Source organism: Mus caroli, chromosome 7 (genome assembly GCF_900094665.2).
Source record: "Mus caroli chromosome 7, CAROLI_EIJ_v1.1, whole genome shotgun sequence".
Lineage (NCBI taxonomy): Eukaryota > Metazoa > Chordata > Mammalia > Rodentia > Muridae > Mus > Mus caroli.
In genome coordinates this window covers 86,961,505-86,983,444 of record NC_034576.1, presented here as the reverse complement: position 1 = coordinate 86,983,444, position 21,940 = coordinate 86,961,505, and the positions used below count along the sequence as shown (strand labels likewise).

General features: G+C 45.0%; 1 protein-coding gene across 1 annotated transcript in view; it reads right to left on the bottom strand.

Moving 5' to 3' along the window:
• Ctxnd1 (cortexin domain containing 1) overlaps positions 1-21,655 on the bottom strand; it is a 46,866-nt gene extending 25,211 nt beyond the window's left edge. Inside the window, exon 1 of the mRNA XM_029479219.1 lies at positions 21,468-21,655. The gene's annotated coding sequence lies outside the window, so the exon portion shown is untranslated. The remainder of the gene's footprint in view (positions 1-21,467) is intronic.
• Between the last annotated feature and the right edge of the window lie 285 nt (positions 21,656-21,940).

Sequence of the window (21,940 nt, the reverse complement as noted above, 5' to 3'; positions counted from 1 at the left end):
GACCAGGCCATCTTTTGATACATATACAGCTAGAGTCAAGAGCTCCGGGGTATTGGTTAGTTCATAATGTTGTTCCACCTATAGGGTTGCAGATCCCTTTATCTCCTTGGGTACTTTCTCTAGCTCCTCCATTGGGGGCCCTGTGATCCATCCAATAGCTGACTGTGAGCATCCACTTCTGTGTTTGGAGTCTTGCTTAATAGCCTGGGCTGGCATTGATCTTACTCTTGAGCCCAAGCAGGTCTTTAATTTGTAGCTGTGATGATAGACTGGTAGTCTTTTAAAAGAGCACTAAACCTGTTTCTATTGGCTCTATGTCATGATCTGATCAGTCCCATTGGCCATTCACAATACTATTGCACATGAGATTAAGTGTCAGTCTCCAAGTTCACAGGACACCTTCAGACCACAGCACCAGCTTTACGGTCTTGTTAGTTCTCTCACTAATTAACTAAATTAATCACTGTCACTTGTATAGGAGCTGTAATTTTAACATTTTCAAAAAATAGGCTTTGATACTTCTATCGTGTCCTTGGAAACAAGACTGTGTCAAAATCAAGACTCTTCCATCATTTACAGAGACAATGTAATGACAAGCAGACTCTTTCCAAAGGTCTAACAGTTTCTCTTTCTTCTTAGCAGGTGATTTTATGCTACTTGGTGGCTGAAGATAACCTCCATGCTCTCCTAAAAAATGTGAAGCCTTGCAGGTGGTCTGCCTACTTGGTGGTGAAGAGAAGAGTGTGAGAATTCAATGTTCTGTGACACATGGGGAAGGTGCCATTTGGGTGCTTGTAACCAGTGGGTTATAGATATAGTTCTGGTTTGTCTGAATTTTGTAGGATTCCATTGTTTAAGCCATTGGCTATAACAACTCAGGCTTTGTTGTCTGGTTGCTTGGCTGAAGTAGATTCCCAGGAGCTCTTGTGGGCTGCAGAACCTGAACAGTTGTCTCCTACATATATACACAGTGGCTGACTCAGGCCCTATAATGGGCTTTCTCCTTACTGCCAATCTAAGAGTTATAAAGAGCCCTAGAGAAGGGCTGCAGTCATTCTGACCATTGCTTACAATTTCTTGTGTTTTTTTAAAAAATGTGTCTTATTTCTTCCCCAAACCATTAAACTTCGTGCTATGGAGTCATTCATAGAATCTTCTTGCTATTTTAAGATGTTGGCCAAATCTGCAGTGATTCCTCTTGCCTCCCAGGTATGGCAGTTCACATTCTTCCTTTCTCTCTCATTAGTTTATAACTTTGCCAATCCCTGGCCCAGCAACTCTTGACTTTCTGCTTTCTGTTTCTTTAGCCCTTGTCGTCCTGTAATCTCCTACCTTTGATTTTCTCTAGGTTTAATTTACTTTTCTTTTTCTACCTTGCTGAGTTGGGAGCTTTCATTATTGGTTTTTGACCTTTCCTTGTTTTCTAAAGTCCACATTTGGAATTGTAAAGATTCCTCTAAGCAATAACCTGCAAGCTCTAAATGTTTTAGGATCTCCATTATTTTCTTCTTCAATGGGTGAGGTGCTAAAGATGTTGCTTGATTCCCAAACAACTTTTCTAGCTATCTTCTTACCCCTGTTCTGTCTGTCCTCCCTCTGTGCTCCACCTTGCTCCTAAATCATAATATGGGTGGGGAGGTTCAAACGTATAATTCTCCTGCCTCATCCTTCTGAGTGCTGGGATAACACTTTTTTTTAATGTTAAGCAGCAGCATTCTTCTTCAAACAAAAACCTGAGTTAGGTGCCATAGCTGGCCAGCGACGGCCCTTTCGGCAGCATGACATATCATCTTCAAGGTAACATTCTTGAAGATGTAGGCCAAAGGCCTCACTTCTCTCAACTTCTCCCCTGCATCTTGTCTACAAATCTGACTAATAAGAAAGATCTGGAGGCAGTCCTCTGACTTCCTCTCTCATCCTATTCCCTCTACATTTTGCTTCACCCTCTTACATTTAACTTCTCCTGTCAGCATCCCTTTCCTGAATGCAAGCCACCTCATTAAAAACATGAAGATGGTAAACACCATGGGAGAGACTTATGAGCCAGGTCCTACACATTGTTTTGTAATATGCTAAATAAGGAAGGAAATGAGGGAGTTGGGAAGGTTGACTCTCCGGGAGAAAGCCTGACTCTTTTTCTGCTGCATCACTGTGTTTTGGTTGTTGGTCTCTGACTACCCCTGTGCTTTTTTTTTTTTTCTGCATGCCTTCTGTCACATTCTCATCATCTCCCTGCATGACTTGCACTCAACATCATGAAATGGGAAAGAGCACATTAACTTGCTTAATGTCATCTTAGAACATAGAATAGGCCTATGCAAACTGAGAACAGCAGCCACTTCTATTTGCCCATGATTTATATTTTAGAAGAGGATTTGCATTTGTGGTACTTTCAAGCATGAAGAAACAGTGGGATCTTGTGATTATTCAGCCACAAGACATCAAAAGAGTGTGGACATCTCATGTTCTCTGGGTGGCATGGAGCTTCTGGGGTCGGGATGGGCCAGAGCCATGGGGATCACTAACAGCTCCAGCTGTGACTGGAAAGAAAGATAGTGGATATGGGGGAGCATGGCCACCAGAATAGGGAACCCAGGCTGTGGAGAGCCCTAAGAGCTGTCAGGCAGGCAGGAAAGACTTAGGCTGAGAACCAGACAGAGCTGCAAGGTATTGCAGAGACGGGAAGCGCCGTGAACACAGGAATAGCCCTGGCTTCTGTGACTGCCTTCACTTTGAGTCTCAGAGGAATTGTTCACAATCTTGGCAATCTCCAAATATGTTAAACCAGTGGCCAAAAGCATCTTGAAGAAATTGGATTTTCATTTCTAATCTGATTGCCATTTAATCTGTTGCCCTTTGTGTGATTGCTTACCATTTGCATTGCTACACCCTGGCAAAGAACCTCTCAATTGATTTTTCTTCATAATGAGACTGTCTCAATTTGCAGCCCAGTCTTGACTCAAACGTATAATTCTCCTGCCTCATCCTTCTGAGTGCTGGGATAACACTTTTTTTAAAAAATGTTACACATACACAGCAGCATTTTTCTTCAGACAGATAAACAAACAAACAAACAAAACCCCAAAAACAAAAAAACTGAGTTAGGTGCCATAGCTAGGCAGTGACGGCCCTCTCGGCAGCATGACATATCATCTTGATCAAGATTCCCTTTCATAAAACCCTCAAATCCTCAAAACACTTCAGGCACAGAGTTCCCAAGTAACATCCCTTATCCTCAACAATGCAGTTATGCCTCTGCTGCCTCGTCTCACCACCACAGTTTGAACCCTAAAGGTCTCTGCAAGGGAAGCTAGAAACCAGACCCTTGGAGATATTCCCTGGAATGCAAAGTCTCAGCTCCAGATGGCTGCCTGACTGCCAGCGGTGGGGCCGTAGACCAGCCATGCAAAGCCAAGTCTCAGTTTGCTTACCTTTTCTATGAAATAGTAATATCCTACTGGCTCACTGGGCCTCTGAGAAATAAAAAACAATATAAATCCACAACTCGTGTTTTTGTGTTTACTGTTTCCTTCTGAAGATGTCTAGTCCTCCAAATAGGTTGCAGGTATACATGATGCCCCCACCCTCTAAGCTATGTTGCAGCTTCCCTGTCAGCATGGCCCCTGCTCTCCTCTGACAAGGGGGCATCCCATAAGGAACAAGACCCTGCCCAAAGTGAGCTTGGAGCTGGAGCTTCCTGGTGCTGGTAAGGACCAGACTGTGCCAACTCAGACGATGGTGGTGAAGATTCTAGAGAAAACTTCTCAAATCCACATCCTATACAGTGACTCACACAGACTGTAGGTAGCTGCAAGCCACCAGCTTGGCTGTCTCTGGGAGTGATTAATCGCCCTGAAATTAATGGTCCCTTAAAGGCAGCCGCCACCGAGGCTGTGTGCATCCATAAAGCAGAATTCATTGCATCTGTAGAGATGTTCGTGAGGACAGACATTCCACCCCCGCACTGCACACCCATAACCCTCCAGAACCCACAGGACTTGTCCATGGCTTCGAAGTGGCCAGGAATGAAGTGACAACCACAGCTCCTTGCTGCCTCCTCTGTCCACATGAACAGAGAAAATGGATCTTCAGAACAGGGGTGATCTTGCTGGGGACAAGCTGAGTAAGCCTGAGACATGGGTAGATCAGGTGTAGTCTAATGGTGAACAGGGTCCTTGTATTCAATGCAGAAACCAAGAAACAAAGAAAATATCCCCCTCATTAAAATGCACTGCATACCTCATGTGGGGAGGGTTTGGGGAAATATATGGATTATGGAAAACTGACATTTTGTAGGCTGCTCCTCTGAGATGAGGGCATTTAAGATGAAATGTTGAAAACAAATCATTACTTGTATGTTGTCTTAATCTAAGAAATGCTAAGTCAGTCAGACAGAGTCAAGGGTGTTAGTTGGAAAATTAGGGCAAGAGTAGAGTCAGGGACAGAGGGAGATGGGGCTGTGGTTTATGCAAATTATGGAAAAATAAACACCACCATTCCATCCTCTGATGCTTTGGAAAATCACTAATGTCAAACTGTCACTGCAACATAGGCAGCCAAGACTGCTCTCCTCAGTACTCCATAGTACACTTTCGCTCTAGCCATTTTTGAACACACATCTGCTAATGTCCTTTCCTTACTTTTTAGCCATGGCCCAAGAGGGAGCTACAGTGAGATGCTGAGAGCCTTAGACAGGAGGGCGGGGAGCCTGTCCTCCGTGTTTGAGCTGTGCCCTTTGGTGGTTGTGTGACTTCAGATAGATTTCATGATTTCTCTGTGCTATCCAGCTAGGGCTCTTCTTCTTCTGTTCTCAGTTACTCTTGGATTTCAACTGGAGGAAGAGGGGAAAAACTCTTGAAATGGCTGGGCCAGGTACCTCTTCTAAGCTAAGCAGATAGAGAGCCAGTATGTGGGTCTCCTCTGTTCTTTACCCCACTGGGTTCTAGCAAGGACCCAGAAGGATTCCAAGACCAACAACACTCAGAAACAAATTTCTTCCTCTCAGTATGCAAAGTACCACCTCAGTCGAACTATGGGAAGGATACAGGAGAGGTGTACCCTGAGCCAAGAGACATCACATACCTGGGCCCTGGTGGAGTCGCTTGTCAGCACACTGGCCTGCTTAGTTCAGAATCACACAAGAAACTCACCGTAAATCACACTCATTTGCATAGCCTAGTTGTGGGTTTTACTGACTGGGGCAGAAGGCATGCTGGGAGTGGCCTAACAAGACTGCTGAAAGCTTCAGGGGAAATCAAGTCCCAATTTCCATTTTCAGCCTGGCTTCTCTCCTGAGGAGGCTCAACCACACTGGGGTGTTCCTGGATATTGTCGTGGCTCTGCAAAGTCCTCACAGTGTTGTCAAGACAGGAAACCTTTCCCCTGCCTTCTTATTGTTTTATTTCCTCTTTTCAACTGGCTCATTATAGCTCTGCTCCTTAACAACTGGGAAGTCTGGAGCATATCCTTATCCCTTCAAACCTCAACTTGCTCTTCTGATCAATGGGACATACAATAATATGCTCACAAAGTGGTGCTGAGGACCAAGCTAGGCTGATGCCTGTCAGGCCAGTAGCTGTGTCCCTGGCTCAGAGCAAACCCAACATTGCATGTTCAGGCACTCAGGCAGTGGCCCACTTTTGTCTGGAGTTGTCCAGAAGTCCACAGGTTTAGATTGTTACATAACATGTCCCATAACAGAATGTATGCTTGATGGTATAGCATGGAGAGCTCCCTGGGTGTTGCTTCCCACAGAGTAGGGATTCCCACAGCGTGGTAATATGACAGGGAGCAGATGACAGCCCATGGTCAAATCTGCTTTACAGAACAGGAGGTAGGAACAGCACCTGCATCTTAAAATGGTTAGAAATCAGTGAAAAACAAAAGCCATGAAATGTATGAGTGTTACAAAATTCCATTTCTGTGTTCATAGGTAGTTGGATATAGCCATGCATTTTTGACCTACAAGCATCCATGGTTGTTCTGTCAACTGATGAGCAGCTGTGAAAGGCCAAACGGGAGAGAAGATTTGAAGTATTTTCATTCTGGTCCATTATAGAACATTATGCCAAGTCCTCTTAGAGGTTCTAAGAGATCCGTTTTAGCTGTTCTACAATAAGCATTTCCTAAATGAGTGAGCATATCATTTTGTCTTCCAAGTCAAAAGTTGGTACTTTGACCAGGCAGAGATGCCAGACAAGTTGCCTAGGGTCCTCCTTTCTCTCTCACTTCTCCTCGACATCTCTCTCCAGCCCTGTGTTCTGCTTTCTAGATCTGCTCTAAGTTCTTGTGTTCTAGGTTTCTCCCGATCCTAGAGTCTTCTGTATGTAGATTTCTTCTGTGGTCTTTTACCACCCACTTCTGTCTCCTACATACGCTACCAGACAAAGTATCTCTACCAGAGGCTTGCTTCACAGAGCTAAGTCCAGACTCTCTGGCTTAGTGCTTCACAGAGCCAAGTCCGGGCTCTCTGGCTGAGCCTTTTGACTCCTGTCCTGTGGGAAGCGCACTGCAGGTCGCTGCCCTGCCCCACTGTTCCTCAGTATGCTGACTTTTCATACCAGTCTTATGCCTGGGCTATCTATCCTCATTGCCAGTCAGAGTCTGCAGACCTGACTTTGTTTCCATTTTCTCCAGAAACCTTCCTTTATGGCTCTCACTAAAGAGGTACATGCTAAGGTAATGTGGCTTAAGATCCAACCCGCTACTTGCATGAGCCTCTCCTAAACTCTTAGAAGGAATACACTGAAAGAGTGTGTTTACATGGTCCCCTATTGTAGCAAGATTTCCAGAAGTTAAATACAGTGGCTGCAGTTTGAGAACCACAGCCAATGTGGCAGCACTCAGACTCTGGGCTCCTATCTGCATATCCTTGAGAATCTGCACATGGGGAATCTGGGTGTGGAGAAGCTGACCTGGGGCTGCATTTCATGTGGATTTAATGGCATATATTTATTTAGTTCAAGATGGCTTTTGCATAATGAGCTCATTTGTAACAAGGTTTCAAAGGGTATTTGATGGCAAGGAGGATTTGAGCTCTAGATTTTCTGCTAGTTGACTATTTTAGGAACACATTCTCTTTGCTGTTGTATGCCCAGAAACTTATCGACAGTCCCCGATACCTTAATTAAATGCAGGCTAGTTTGTGCTTTGAAACCTGCCAATGTCTAATGTTGTTTTTCACCCTTCACCTGTTCTCATGCATTTTCTTCCCCCATCTATCCCTCATGCTTGCTGGGATGCCCCACTTGGACTTGTCGCCCCTTCCTGCTTGTCTTCCTTGAGCCGAAGAGGCTTAATAATCTGTGAAACTCTTATTAACTTTGTGTTATTTCAACATGAAATACTAACTTCCAGAAAGACAAGAGGCAGTTCACTAAGTCTCACAGTGGCGTGGACACTGCAGCCAGCCAGCAAATGAATGTCATCAATTCATAGAGTCATTAAGATTCATCGTGCCGGAGGAAATTGGAAATGCCTCAAAGGCTGCCAGTCTGGTCATGAGAGAGAATTGACAGGATTTCTTCACAGACATCTCATGACAATGTGAGTTATGAACTTAATTTTTTTGTGAGCCTAGTCAATAAATTGTGATCAATTATGTAAGAAGACTGGCAACATTTGTATTTTCTATAGAAATGACTATATAAATGTAATTAAGATATCAATAGTAGATCAAAGTTCAGCCAAAATATGTTCTAAAATGTCATGGAAGTGAAGTATCTGTCTAGCTTAGTTGATAGAGCATGAGATTCTGAAAATATCACAGAATTAGCTTCAACAGTTACCCGTTTAAAAAAGATTCTTAGGGACTGGAGAAATGGCTCAGTGGTTAATGGTACACACTGCTTTTATAGAGGCCCCAAGTTCAGTTCCCAGAACCCACATCAGGCAGCTCTCAAACACCTGTAACTCCAGTTCCAAGATATTCAAAACCTTTTCCTGGCTTCCATTGGTCATGCATGTAAGCACATGCACATGCAAACACATCAGCATAGATACTGAACCATAAGAAAAAATGTTCATTTTTTATAGATTTTGTGAGGTCATTGATATTTTTTTCCTTTTACAAACAAAACCAAGATAAAATCATTTTAATATTTGTAATTTTCTGTGACTTTTCTCCTTCCAAATATTTGCTTTTTTATTTACTTTTCTTTCGTTATTACAAAGGACTTCCAAACTTCATAACCTTCAGGATTCATAAACCCTACATCTGCTTCCATTCTTTGTGTCTAAAGGATATCATGTTTCTCTTTTTCTATCCCCTCCTCCTCCTCTCTCTCTCTCCTCTCTCTTTCTCTCCCTCCTTCCTTCTCTCTCCTTTCCTCTCTCCTTCTCTTCCCTTCCCTACTTTTCTCCTTCCCTTCCTCCCTTCTCTCTATCCTCTTTCATTCATTCCTTCTCTTCCTCCCTCCCTTCCTTCTCTCTTTTCTTCTTTTTCCCTCTCTCCTCTTTCTTTCTCTCCCTCTCCCCCTCTTTCCCTCCCCCTTTCCTCCCTTTCTCCTCTCTCTTTTCTTCTCTTTCCCTCTCTCTTCTCTCTCCTTCTCTCCCTCTATCCCCCCTCTCTCCCTCCCTCTCTTCCTCCCTCCCCTTTCCCCCTCTTTCAGTCTCTAATTTACCTGTCTTTATCAGCATCCCCTTTGGGAATGTGGCTCGTGTCTGCTATTAAACTGCTATGAAAGTTTTCACCACTTAATCACTTGCACATTCAGCTCATTACTGCTGGTGGCAGCACCCCCTGCCCAAATCTTAGCTCTTAGCCACTAAGTCAGCTCCAATTCATCCTGTAAAGTTGAGTTTCTACCATCTGGAACCTGAGAACTTTCCAGACATACTGTTAAGGAGAACAGGATATTAGAAGCTAATTTGTCTCACTGATTCATTGATAAGAGCTCTTGAAGATGCATCTGCTTATTGGAGACACTCTGTTCAAGATATAAGAATCAGGAGCAAATGCCACTTAAAGTGAAAATAAATCCAATGAATAAAGGCATACACAGCAGTTACTGCCACTTGGAGATAACAGGGCAGCGATATGACTCTCCTTCCAGGCTCTTGGGACTCTAAGGACCTAGAGCATCCCCCAGAATAGACTGGCTTCCTTTATTTTCTCATTTTGCTCTATCAGGCCCTGAAATAGTGCACTAGGGATCTTCATCCTACAGAGACATATGTGGTACCCCAAAAGATGCCAAAACTCTGAAGATATGGTCTCCTGTCCACCAGTCCTAAACCTGGCTGTGAGCTCTGCTCTTTATCTCCCACACACTACCCTCTCCAGACCTTTTGAGAGAAGGCTTAAGAGGAGGGATGTGTGCTCATTCATATAAAAAAGAGACAGAGGCCAGTATCAGTTAGGACTAGGAGATAGGGCTAGGGTGGAAAACGCCTGTGGGGGAACTGATGATCTTGAGTCAGGGCAGTTAGGAACCCCAGAAGGGCATCTCTGAAGGAGGCTTTCCACTAAGGAGTGAGCCCACTCTGTGAGAATGAGTTCAGTTTAGATCGGAGGGGGTAGTAGAAGACACACCCCAATTTTCTGTATCCAAATTTCCAAAGAGCAGTGTGCCTCTAAGTGCAAAGATCTGCTTCTCCTCTGTCTCTCTTCTTCCTCCCCTGCCTTACCCTTCTCACGAATTACTTTTCTAATCCCCTAAATTCTTAAACACAATATGGGTTTTCCCACTTTGAGGTCTAAATGGAAGACTCCCTTTTGGGTTAATTATGATGTTCAAAGAAGTAAAGGCTTTAGCAGCGGTGGAGGCAGGGAACCCTGTACTTCATCCTCTCTGTTTGGTATAAGTGGGCTCTCAGTAACTATGCAGGATGAGGACTAGCCATTCTGCCTCCCCACACTTCCCCATAACTGTAGAGTCACAGGTGCCCATTGCTGCTGGTGCTGAGTGTACTTGTCTGGAGGAGAGCCTGCTGTTGGCTTTCCCTTTGCATCCACAACACCACAATGGTAACATGCTGTTAGCCAAAGCTGTGAGTCCTGAGGGTCAGTGCATTCTGAAAACCACCAGGCCAGGCCTCCTCCAGGCCATCTGGCTAAAGCAGATTGGAGAAGGAGGAGCAGAAGTGCCAAAGCCAATGTCTTCCCTTCCCACCATCAAGGAAGGCAGATGCACAGAATGATAGCATGCCCTTTCTGCTATCACACCCCCTGTTGGAAACAATATTATGTCTATATCCCACTTTTTCATTCCAGTGTTCTCCTGGTGAGGTAGGTAGGACAGGAATGAGATGAAGAAACAGAGGTTCACAGCAGGTGCTCACTTCATCTATTCATGTGTCATGCCGTGTAGGCTAGGAAGACCTGGGGCATCTAAAGAGACACAGACGCACCTGTACCTGCATGATAGTAACTCTGAGAGGTTGTCTAAAAGGAACTCCTGCACCCTAGATGTCCTTCACTGTGCTTTCGAGATGTGGTGACAACTTAGAATCTTTGAAGTACACAGCATCCCCTGCTCCACAGTGGGGAAGTAGATCTAGTGAACCAGGGCAAGAAGATTTTTATTTCTTTTATTTTTTCCTCTCCTGATGCTGTGGATTGAACCAAGACCTTATGCATGCTATGCAATCATTCCACTACTGAGCTATATCCTCAGGCCTTCGCTTTTGAAGTCAGGCAGGCTCTTGCCATGCGGATTAGACTGGCTTTGAACTTGCTAAGTAACCCAGTGTGGCCTTTTCTGTTTTTATCTCTGAAGTATTCCATATCTATCTGAGAGTAGGGGTTAATGGAAAGCTTCAGGATTTTGACAGTGTGAGACAAGAACCAGAAGCCAACCTAAAGCTCCATTTGAGTCCTCATCCACCAGAAGAGATAGTTTGTATCTTTCTGTACTGGAGTATCCCCAAGTTTAAGTCTGCAGCAACTTCAGCTCACTAATCCATTTCCATTGAGTACCTAAACCAAAGATCACAACATGGTGTTTCTTCATGTTGATCTGAACAAAGTTATATGATGTTCTCATTTGAATGGGCTGACTATTGGACAATTTCACATGATACTTGATGTTTTTCTTTTGGAAAATAGTCTGGCTATGTTGGGGCTGCAGATGGGAGCAGTAACACAATGTCAAAACTGAGTCATCAGCCTGTAGGTCTGTTCTCCAGTGTCCCCCATTCTCTGTCCCTCAGACTTATCTGCTCCAGCCATCATGACACTTGCCTGACTTCCACAGACATCTGATTTTGCCATGTCATGAATGTGTGGATCTCAAGGAGCAAGCCTTTACTTTCCTGAGAGTTTTGGAACCTTGGATTCATAAGAGATTCGTTGGACAGCTTCTACCTGCCAGCTCTCAGAGTCCTCTTCCCTCAGGAAGGTCATGCCAAGTATACCTGCTGTTTTCCTTAACCTGACACTCAGAACAGATAGATGCCAGTTGATACTGACTTGGTGGAAGGGGCTCCAGGGGCTCCTATATAGCCTATAGAATGGAGGCTGTTATAAACCACTTCAGGTTGACAAACCCAAGCTATGGGCCCTGAACCTGGGGTTCAATGTGTACATCACATGATGGCTATTTCAATGTGTACTGGGCATCTGCAGATTCTATTTGCCAACTGTCACCTCAGTACAATCTCTAAGATAGAAGGAGGATATGGATGACCACTTGGGGTGAGTGATGAGGGGTGGGGTTGAGTCCTGTACTGGCAGAATCTTCACAGGCTGATACACCCAGTATGTATACATGCCTTACACAATTGGCCAGAGTTACCCTCCAGGGGGTAGTAGTCCAGTAGGGTTCTTTGCTATTCTCATCTTTCTTCCTTACTTTTCTATGAAATTTAGATACAGATCCCCTCCCCCTGTGTTGTTGATACTGTCCTGGATTGGGCTGGGGGCTGGGGCTGGGGACTGGAGGCTTGGGATTGCACCCACCTCACCGCCAGTTGGTGAGTCCTCTCATCCCTTATCATGAATATTGGACACTCCATCTCTGGGATTGACAGTCTGGTTGGAGTAGGTAACAAAATGAGTGTTTTATATGCGTCGAAAGAGTTGCCTGTCATTGTTTAGGGCAGGGTAGTAGCTGTTAGAGGAGCCTGACACTTAGGACCATCCAAAGAGTAAATTAGTGTGACTCTGCTGAAGTTCCCATGTCTGCACCCAGCTACTTGCTCCTCATTCATCTCTATCTCCACCTCCTAGTCACCAAGGGTGTGGGAAATTAGAAAATCAATCCAGCATCTATTCATTGCACTTCCCTGCTAGGAGTCCTTGAAAATGTCTGTCTAGTTTTGACTGAACAGAAAGCAGTTGTGTTCAGCCTCTACCAACACCTCTTCCTTCTGAGTTCAGCAAGCAAGCTTCTGAGGACAATTTCATATTGGATGTAGGTAATATCCAGGCTCAAGGCAGCAGCAGGATGTGTCAGAATCAGCAGGCGCTACAGTGATTCTTGCACCACTCTTGACAAACCAAGCCCAGGTTAGATGAAAGAGGCTGGGTCAGTAGTTACCTGCTTCTCAGGTAAGTCACTGCTCAGGCAATCTGGGACACTGCCCATCTGCACAAAAGTTGGAGAGGTCTTAGTTTCAGGATTGGTAAAGCACTGCCCTACTGACAATCGGGTAGTAGCTTTCCCTCCTAGTTAGTGAAGACGGGCTCACACCAAATCTAATGTGTGGGACCAGGGTTTTGATAGCTCTGGCAGCAGGCATGAGGGCAACCCCGATGCCACTCTCTGGGGTTGGAGCCAAGGAAGGACAAATGATTAGAAATTGCTCTCTGACAAGTTTCCTGGCAATGCTTTGCCATGGGTCCCAAAGCCTGTCAGCTGGATCTTTTCCAAAGGAAAGGAAGCACCTCCCAAGCCAGCCAGACACTTCATACTTTATCGAGACTCTAATGTGGTGCTCCACCAGTGTCTCACAGGCCTCCACCTAACCTGGAATAAGTATCAGGGTAGGCAGTGGACATAGAACCAAGCCTTGGGTTTTAAGAAATGGCCCCATAATTGATCTGTACCAGGGCTTGAATGATCTCTTTCACAGTTTGACCTCAGATTCTATGATGCTTATATCTGATGACCAGAGTGCTCACTTCCTAAACTCAGACTGAAGATGCAGGCATGGTGGCAATGTGGAAAGAACCCTCCAGAGATGACTACGCCTACCAGCTGTCATCAAATTCCTTCCATAGGAGCTGACAGTTCTTCATGCCACAGCACCAAGACCTCTATACTCTATCCCCAGACAGCCTCACTAAGCATCTTGCCTTTGACAATCTGTTTACCTCAAGTCTAAAATAAGTACAATGAATTTGTCCTGGTTATTTTTAAATAACAACAAGAACCATTACGTTGCTCTTGAACTTAGGAGCTGACTGGACCCTGCTGGTAGCTGTACTGTGTGTTTGGCCATTGAGGTTGGCTTCTTGGAGAAGGACCTTTACTCACAGCTCCAGCCCCTGGCCTTAGGAAACTCTCAGCATGGGTCCTTAGGGGCTAATGTTATGTGATCCCACATGGTGGCTCCAGGGCAGTTGATAAGACAGATCAAATGTCCTAAAGCAAGTGTCTCAAGACCGACCAGAAAAAAAGTGGCATGGCCTTTGCTTCTGCAGCCCTGAAGGTCACATAGCATCACTTTTGATTCCTTTTGCTCACTGAGGTATCCTCCAAGGCCCTCTCAGTGTCTGAGGGAGGGGGATAGACTCATCTACCTTTTGATAACTGCAAAATTGCCATGCTGACCTCAGTCCCTTCCACCCCTGCTCTCTCCACCAGAAACACTATGCCTGACTCTCTGGCCCATATCCTACCTCCTGTATAGAACTTTCTCTAGGAGCCTCCAGAGCCTCTCCAGGCTGTGTTACAGGACGCGTGGGTCACAGTGCTTATGAACGGTTTCCTCTACGTCTTCTTCATATAACCCATTATTTTCTAAATATAAAATCATCACAAAGATACAGAGAAGTAGCAAAAACTGGAGGAAATACTAAGATATTGGTCATGGGTCTGGGATTACAGGTAGTCATTTCCTCCTTTTATTCTGAAAACATCACATAGAACACCTAGTATAATCAAAAATAATTTCCAAAAAAGACTCTATTGGGGAACTGATTTTTGCGCTTAGTGGCAGAGTATACTTTTAGCCTCATAAGACTCTGTGCTCAATCCCTAGCACCATAAAGAAACCATGACAACCACAAAATACAGAAAATGCTTCCTGGGAATCCATAGGATGCAACTATGCAAATTCTCGTTCCCCTAAAGGAACACATTGTCTATAACTCCAAAATTCATTTTATACAAAGATGGACATACACACACACACACACACACACACACACACACACACACACACACACACATAGTCCTAAAATAAAGACAAGCTCTCTTCCTACTTGTACATTGAAATTGGAGCAATCCTGAGCTTTTACTACACAGTGTCTACTGTTAAAAGAGACAATGGCATCAAAGCTAGCAGCCCTGTGGTTTCTCTCCAGATCCAGGTCTTGTCTTTGTCCTATGATTTTTCTAGGCAGGAGCAATGAAAATTGAGGCTGCATCAGCTGGACTGAGAAGCTCTGGATATGGGCACAGTTGACAACCAATGGTGTGTCATGACTTTTGTGGAAAGCAGAAAATTAGCAAATGCCCTTTCAATGTCTGCTGTGGGAGTTAACGTGGATGTGTGCATTCAAAAGGGGAAAGAGGACACTTGCTTTTCTGTCAGATGTTGAACTATAGATATTGGATGATATGGAGTTTAGGTCAAGCAAGTGTGAAAAATTGATGCATGTGCCCGAGCCTGTTCAGTGATTCTCATACCTAAGGCTTGAAATGTTTGTTCAAAATGTTCATTGTTGATACTACTCCAGGAAGTTCTGGTCTAGGGAGATCAGGATTGGGTCCTGACTGTAGTTTACAATGAGCCTTCTGGAAGATTCTTTGGGCATCACTCTCCTGCCTCCTGCATGACAAGGTGCACTCTCATAATTATGCTAGTTTGCCAAACACATTTCCCTGAGCCTACTGTGTGGTGAGCATAGTGCTGGGTTAGCCACACATAGTTCTCCCTAAGCTTCTCTTAAGGTTTTGGAGGCCATATTCCTGCCTCTATTTCATCCTGGAGAAAAGGGAGCTCCTAGCAGCAGAGGAATATGTGTGTTCATTCACCAAAACATGGAGTTAGGATCTGAAGCCATGTCAGAGGAGTTTGACAATGGAGGCTCCTGTGCATCGCCAGGATAATTACTTACATGGTTCTGAAATGAGTCAATATGCCAAATGGGTCTTGACAACTAGATCTCTCTTCTTACCATCTTTACAACATCTTATGTCCATGTAAGAAAGCTCTCTTAGACCCCCTCACCGAGTTGGAATTTCTGAAGCATGCCTCTTGTTGAGTCAAAGGGTTAAGTTGGGGGTAAGGCTTTTGGATGCTGATTTCTAAAGGAGGCAAAAATCCCTTCCTTGTCCCCACAGGTTGGAATGCCCACTTCCAATTGTGAAGTAAAGGGACCTAGGGAGAGTGGCAGAGCGGCAGGACTCAAATCCTTCCTCTTCAACAATAGTTAGAAATTCTGTATCTATCTCAGATAAAATCTCAGTTATCATGGAAATCGCTGAAGAAGAAAATGAATTCCCAGAGTCCTGGATTTCAGTGGGCATGTATATTGATTAACAATGATGTCCTTGTTCACTTGAAGATGTGGCTGCCGGGGAGAGCACGACTTTCATTGCTCTGCTTGCTAAAAGTGGCAGCTTCCCTCCATTCTTCTGCAGAGCTGAGAATGAATATGTTAATAATGTAACTGGGACACAGGGAAGGGGACACAGACTTTGCTGGTGACTGAACAATTCTGCCATAGAGTTGATGCCAGTGGAATGGAACTCCCTTCCCGAGAGTTTGGCCCAGAATAGCTATTTGTCAAATCAATTGGCCCAGTGAAGACAAGGGCCCCTATGAGACTTCAGTTAATAAGAGAGGGCAATGCTGTTTTCCAGGCATGGGGTCATCTTGGAAGATGAAGGCCATGCTGTTAATGAGGGTCTGGCTGGCAGGTCCACCTAGCCCTTCAGAGTCCCAGAGATCCCTGCTCTCATGCACAAAGCCTCCTTGCTATGCCAGTATGCTGTCTGCCTTCTCAGAGTGCAAACATTCCAAGCCTTAAGTCTCATTCTCCCTGGTGTCTTAGGTAACACATAATTTAAGGCAGACAGTCCAGGGTAGACACAGACACACCCCAATCAATGCAAGCAAAAGGTCATCAAATAAGCTATAGTGGGTGTGTCTGTCTGAGGACACTTGGGACATGGTGGACCATATAGGGGCACATTTTGTAAGATGCTTGTTTGGCTTGGGAGAAGCAAGGATGTCAGGAAGGAAGGGCCAACCCTTTCAGAAGTTTCACCTTAATATTGATCACCTGGCTGAAAACTTCTGCCTGCTTCCCATCAAACATGGTACCCCACTAGGGATCATTTCTTAAGCCAACTCTAGGCAACTCTTGAGGATTCCAAGGCCTCATTCAGTACCATGGTCAATTAGTTATGCCATCTCTAGACATATGGAGGTATGACAAACACGAAGCATTTGTTTACAGTCTTCTAGAATATACGACGTTCCATTTGAGCTAAGGAGAACCTGCATTGCCAACAAGAAAGGGGTATGATGATTATTTGCATTATCGGGTCACTTGTCAGTTGTCGATCTCCAAATGACAAACTCATGTCATCATGCCCACAGAGCATGAAAATTCATGTCCAAGGGAAGGACATTGGACTTTGCTCACCTTGTCTCTTCCAGACAGGGCTGCAGAAGCAGCCGCACAGTTCTTGCCTTACTAACCTGTTCCAACCTTTGAGGGCACCTCAGGGTCCCTTCCCATCATTCAGTCCCAAGGGTAAAGAAATCATCCTTGGGATTCTGATGGGGCCAAGTGCTAGAAGTCAGATCTTTTAGAGACAAAATATGAAACTCCCCAAAGGTCAGAACAAAAACTATACATGAAAGCATAATGTTGTTGGGTCATTTACTTACTACCCAGGGTCATATCTCCTGTCACTAGTAGATTTCAGTAGAAACATCTGAGAGGTTCAAGTCTAAGTAGCTAAGTGCCTTTTCTCTTCATCCCTCTGCCTGGGCCTGTCCTTGCCAAGTGAGACACTTCGGTCTTTCTATAAATATGTGTAACCATTATGAGTCAATTAAAAGCAAAACAAAGACCTTTAAAAATTCTAAAAACTCTTGAATGCCAAGGTTGGGGCTAGGCTCTGAGGAATGGCCCAGGGAGGCTCTTGCGCTGCTATTAATGCTAGACCTGAGATGCCTTGTCTAGCATTGTCCAGGGATGAACCTGATCGTATTGGCAAGGGGATGAAGAAAAGAAATACAAGCAGACACAGAGATAGAAAACTGGGATCACAGAGGAGGTGGTCTCAGCTCTCTGCTAGAAAAGTACAGCCCTACAGAAATGCAGCATGCTTATTATATAGAGTTTAACATGGAGGCAGGGTTTATGGTATACAATTGGATAAAGGAGGCTGGTTTAACTAGTCTTGGTAGAAGTAATCTCTGTAGGAAAGCAGTCTTCAGGCTATAAATATCTAGGCAGGGTGGGGCAGTGGGGGAAGCTATCTGGACATTCTCTGCACTCAATATCAGCATTCACACAGCTTTGCCACTTCTTATGAGCCTCACCCCAGTGCCTGGGAAGTATTGACATTTTCCCATGGGTCTGATGCCCTGCCCATGTCAATAACACATATTTGCAGGGATTCACTCACTCAGGGCTTCCTCTGCTCTTCAGCCCAGGGTGAGGTTCAAAAGCAAGCCTAGGCAAGCAACCAGGTTAGATATGAAAGAGGATGAAGGCCAAGGTTACATGATCTCTGATGGATGCTCATTTGTGCAGAGTGTCTGTGGCTATGGGGATCTCTTATAAGGCCGTGGATCTAGGGGGATTTGAGAGTGGATATCCCAACCCTAGTTCTTCTAGTCTGTGACACTACCTCCTTACATTACTTTAGGATTGACTTTCACAAGGACACTTTTACCTGGAATGGCCCAAGGCATTGTAACCAAGGGAACACATCAAGGGGTTCTTTAGGGAATGTCTACCACAGAAGTCTGTGTTCAAGGACATGCCATGGAAATCTATTGACCACCATTGTCCATTGTGAACCACAGAAGCAGAGTATAGGAGGGACCAGACAGGAAGAATTGGTTCTAAACACCGCGTCAAACACCTTCCATGTGCTGGGCTTATCTACAGAAAGTACCAATTTCGATTCCAGTTCCAGTTCCTACATCACCCCAGAAAGGAAGGCAGTAGAGACTGAATCCTAGAGGCAGAGAGGAACTTTCAGGGGATAATAGGTAAGTCATGGCTAATAACAAAGGGTTCCATCCACAGATGCCAAACATGAAAAAAGACCTCATACCATGGAGTCTTCAGAAAGTGGAAGTGGTTATCACCACAAAGTGCACCTCCATGATTTTTGAGTGTTGCCTCTCTATCAGAGATTTTTTTTTTCCTTTAAGCAACTTCAGGCAATGAAGAAGAAGCTCAGGGAAGAAGGGCAGCATCTTCAAATGTCTTCATGCCACTTTGGAACTCAAGTTCTCTCATCCGTAATCAATCTTGATTAATTGAGATAGTTCCTCTAATTATCAGTTTCCTCATCAGAAAATGGAGATAAAAATGTGACTCTGAGGGCTGGGGATATAGATAGCTTGGTTGGTCAGGCGTCTGCTTAAAAACATAAAAACCCATGTCAAAGCTGAGCATAGTGGCTCATGCCTCTAATCCTGGTAAGGAAGGCAGAGACAGGAGTATCTCAGGGTCCCCCTGGCCATCTGTTCTAGAAGTGTCACACAAGAGATTCTCTTTTAATGAATAAGATAAAGAATGGTTGAGGAAGACAATGTAGAATTCTGAGCTCCACATGCACCCCACTAGGCATATGCACACTTGTACATGCATGAACATACACACACAAAGACCCCACTACCCATATACATACATGGAATGTTTGCTGTGAAAGTTACATGAATGCACATACAAAATACTTAATGTATGGCAGGTATTTAATAAGAGCAACTGACTTGGTATTGGTTATTCTGGGGCTTAATAAATAAGGGAATCAGAAAGGTCACTTGCTTAATGTCATCTGATTAGTTATAGAGCCAGGACTAAACTCTGACCAGACTCCCTCACACACGTACCCATGAGCCTTTCCCTAAGGAGTCCAGGATAACTGATTTTCACAGCACCCACCCTGAGTCAGCAGGAAACACAGATTCCCATTTGCCAGCTCTCTGATGGGAGGAGGCAAGGATGGCACAGTAGGAATATTTCCTTCCAAAGAAAATAATAAAACATGTCACTTCCAAGAACAAACTTCAGTCACTTAAAACACTCATAAACGTGGAGTAGCTCCAGAGCCTTCGATGCCCAAATTCAGAGCCAGCATGCTTTTTTTTTTTCCACATTTGAACTCATTAGAAGCATTAACCTCAGAGACTTGGAACCCTGTCAGCTTTATAAACAGTGCTTCTTCTACTGTGGCCAGGCAGGATAATGTAAGGACATTTTCCTTGATGTCATTTCAGTTTCCATTTAAGTCTTGGAAATAGTGTTGAATTTGAGCCATACTATATGTGGACCACCGCAGGGATGCTGATTTTGAGACTGTGCTGTGAGATCGAGCCCTTGTAGTGTAAATATTTGTCAAAGAAAGATTAAATAGTCAGGCAATATATTCAGGATGATTGCATCTTTCATTTACCCGGTAAGGAAACAGGCTGGAAAGATACACAATTTGCTAAATCGAAGTAAGCAGCCATTGAATTTCTAGTTATTTTTTTTTCAGGCACATACACGGGTGCTTTTCACCAATGTATACATATCCCTTTTCCACTCTATCTTTGTTTATATCAGACTTACGTTTTGTCCTTTAACAGCCTAAAAGTTGCTATGATTTTTCCACATGTAGGTGAATTCAGAAACATGGCTCGTGCATTCATTACCTGCATTTTCCTCAGAAATAATAAATGGCATTATTGGAAAAGTGATTAGGGAATTAGTTCCTTGGAACTAGAGGATCTTAATGCAATGGTACATAGAGTAAGTGAATAGCTTCCTCACGGTTCCTTGCTTGGGCAAATGTAAGGCCATTCGCTTCAGAATACTTTCTTAAAGCAGGGGTTTGCTTGCACACCCTCATGTGTTCTCAAAGCTGGTGCATACTGTGAGCTACCTCCAAAAATATAACCCTTACCAAAGTCCAATTTGCAAGTCACACCCAAAGGCTTGGTGTTCAGCTTTGTGATTGCCTAAACCTACTTTGCAGAAGACCATGAATTGCAACGAATCAGATTGTTACAGCCCTTCTCAGGAAATAGCTTGCCGAGGGTGAGGGAAACCCGAAGGCTGTGATGCTGGACAACATACTTTCGGGGGCATGTTGCAAGAATGCATGGATTATAGTGTCAGGCCAAAAGCTTAGATTCTCTGGCTGGGATTTGGGAGGCCAGGGAAATCCCAGAGGATGTGGGGGTAGAACCAGCTTGGAAGCTGGTGCAGAAGTGGTTACAAGGGAGCCTCTCCCAGGAAGGCAGCAGGGACGATGGGTGAGGCTTCATTTCTGGGTACGTAGTCATGTCTTGAGAGATCACTGCGACACTAGGACCCTAGAGTACAGGCAATGAGAAGATTCATAGCTTTGGACAGAGACTTGCCATTCCAGAACTTCCCCCTTGGGCAAAAAGACTATTATCAAATTTAGCACGATAACACAGTTTTCACAGAATCGCCGGGAACACTCTCCACTGACGTGGGGAAGAATATTGAAAACTTGCATTAGGCTTTTCACAGAGATCAGGACAAAAATCCTACTGAGACTTGACATTTCTTTAGAAAGACTTCCACCAACAGAACTTTCCCCAGAAGTCCCATCAATCATGACCTTCATCAACTACACTGATGAGAATCTGTTCTCTGCTGCTGACAGTCACAAGCACATGGAATTTTCGGCCCTGAACTTGACAAGAGGGAATTGGTAACTTTGATTCAGTTTCAACACACACTCCTTTGGATCCCTTAAAGGTCGATGGAGGAGGGTCTCCCAAGGAGCGGTAATGAATCTGAACCCAAAATTAGGAACTCCCTGGTGTTGAGAGCAGAATCCCCCAAGGCAGCTGTTTGCTGCAAAGCGTTGCCTTGTGCCATTCCATCCCAAGCGCTGCATTTACTGGCCTCTGGGAACTGGCTCTCCTGGTTAACAGCTAACAGCTAAGGTATTAGGCACTGGGCTGCCAAAGGGTCCTGGTGTCAAGTCCTCTCAAGTCTCCTAGCGGCCAAGGCTTATCCAGGCCAGGCCCGCTGCTTTTGCAGATCCCGCTCCTGCTACCTGGGACGATCTCCCGCAGGGGGGACGGTGCTGCGCTCCCGCCCAGCCGGAAGGATGCTCCGGGTGATGCTCCTGCAGTCTTACCTGGCCAAGCGAGTCCTATGCGCTCAGGGACCTAAACGGGCCAGCCCCCAGCTCCGGAAGCCCGCGGCTCAAGCGCTGCGGTGCTCCCCGGGTGGCTCCAGGCAGGCTCCGGGAGCGCGCTCCCCAGGTCCGGCTCGGCGGAGCAGCCGGACTGCGGCTGAGTCAGCGCCCGGCGGCGGCGCGGTGAGCCTCGGGCAGCCGCCGAGAGCGGCTGTGAGCAGAGCCGAGGCCGCCCTGGCATTTTAAAGGCGAGACTTGGACGCTGTTCAAGCGGAAACGGCAGGGAGAAACTTCGGCCCCCGGTGCAGTGCCGCCTGCTCCAGGAGGGCGCCCAGGCTCTGCAAAAGTCTCTCTGGAAGGCAGAGAAGCAAAAACTAGACCCCCAAACCACGAAGCTCCCCTATGGGAGGATTCTTACAAAACTCCATTCAAGTTAGAGATCAGACTAGGAGGCCAGTTTGGAAAGTGCTGGA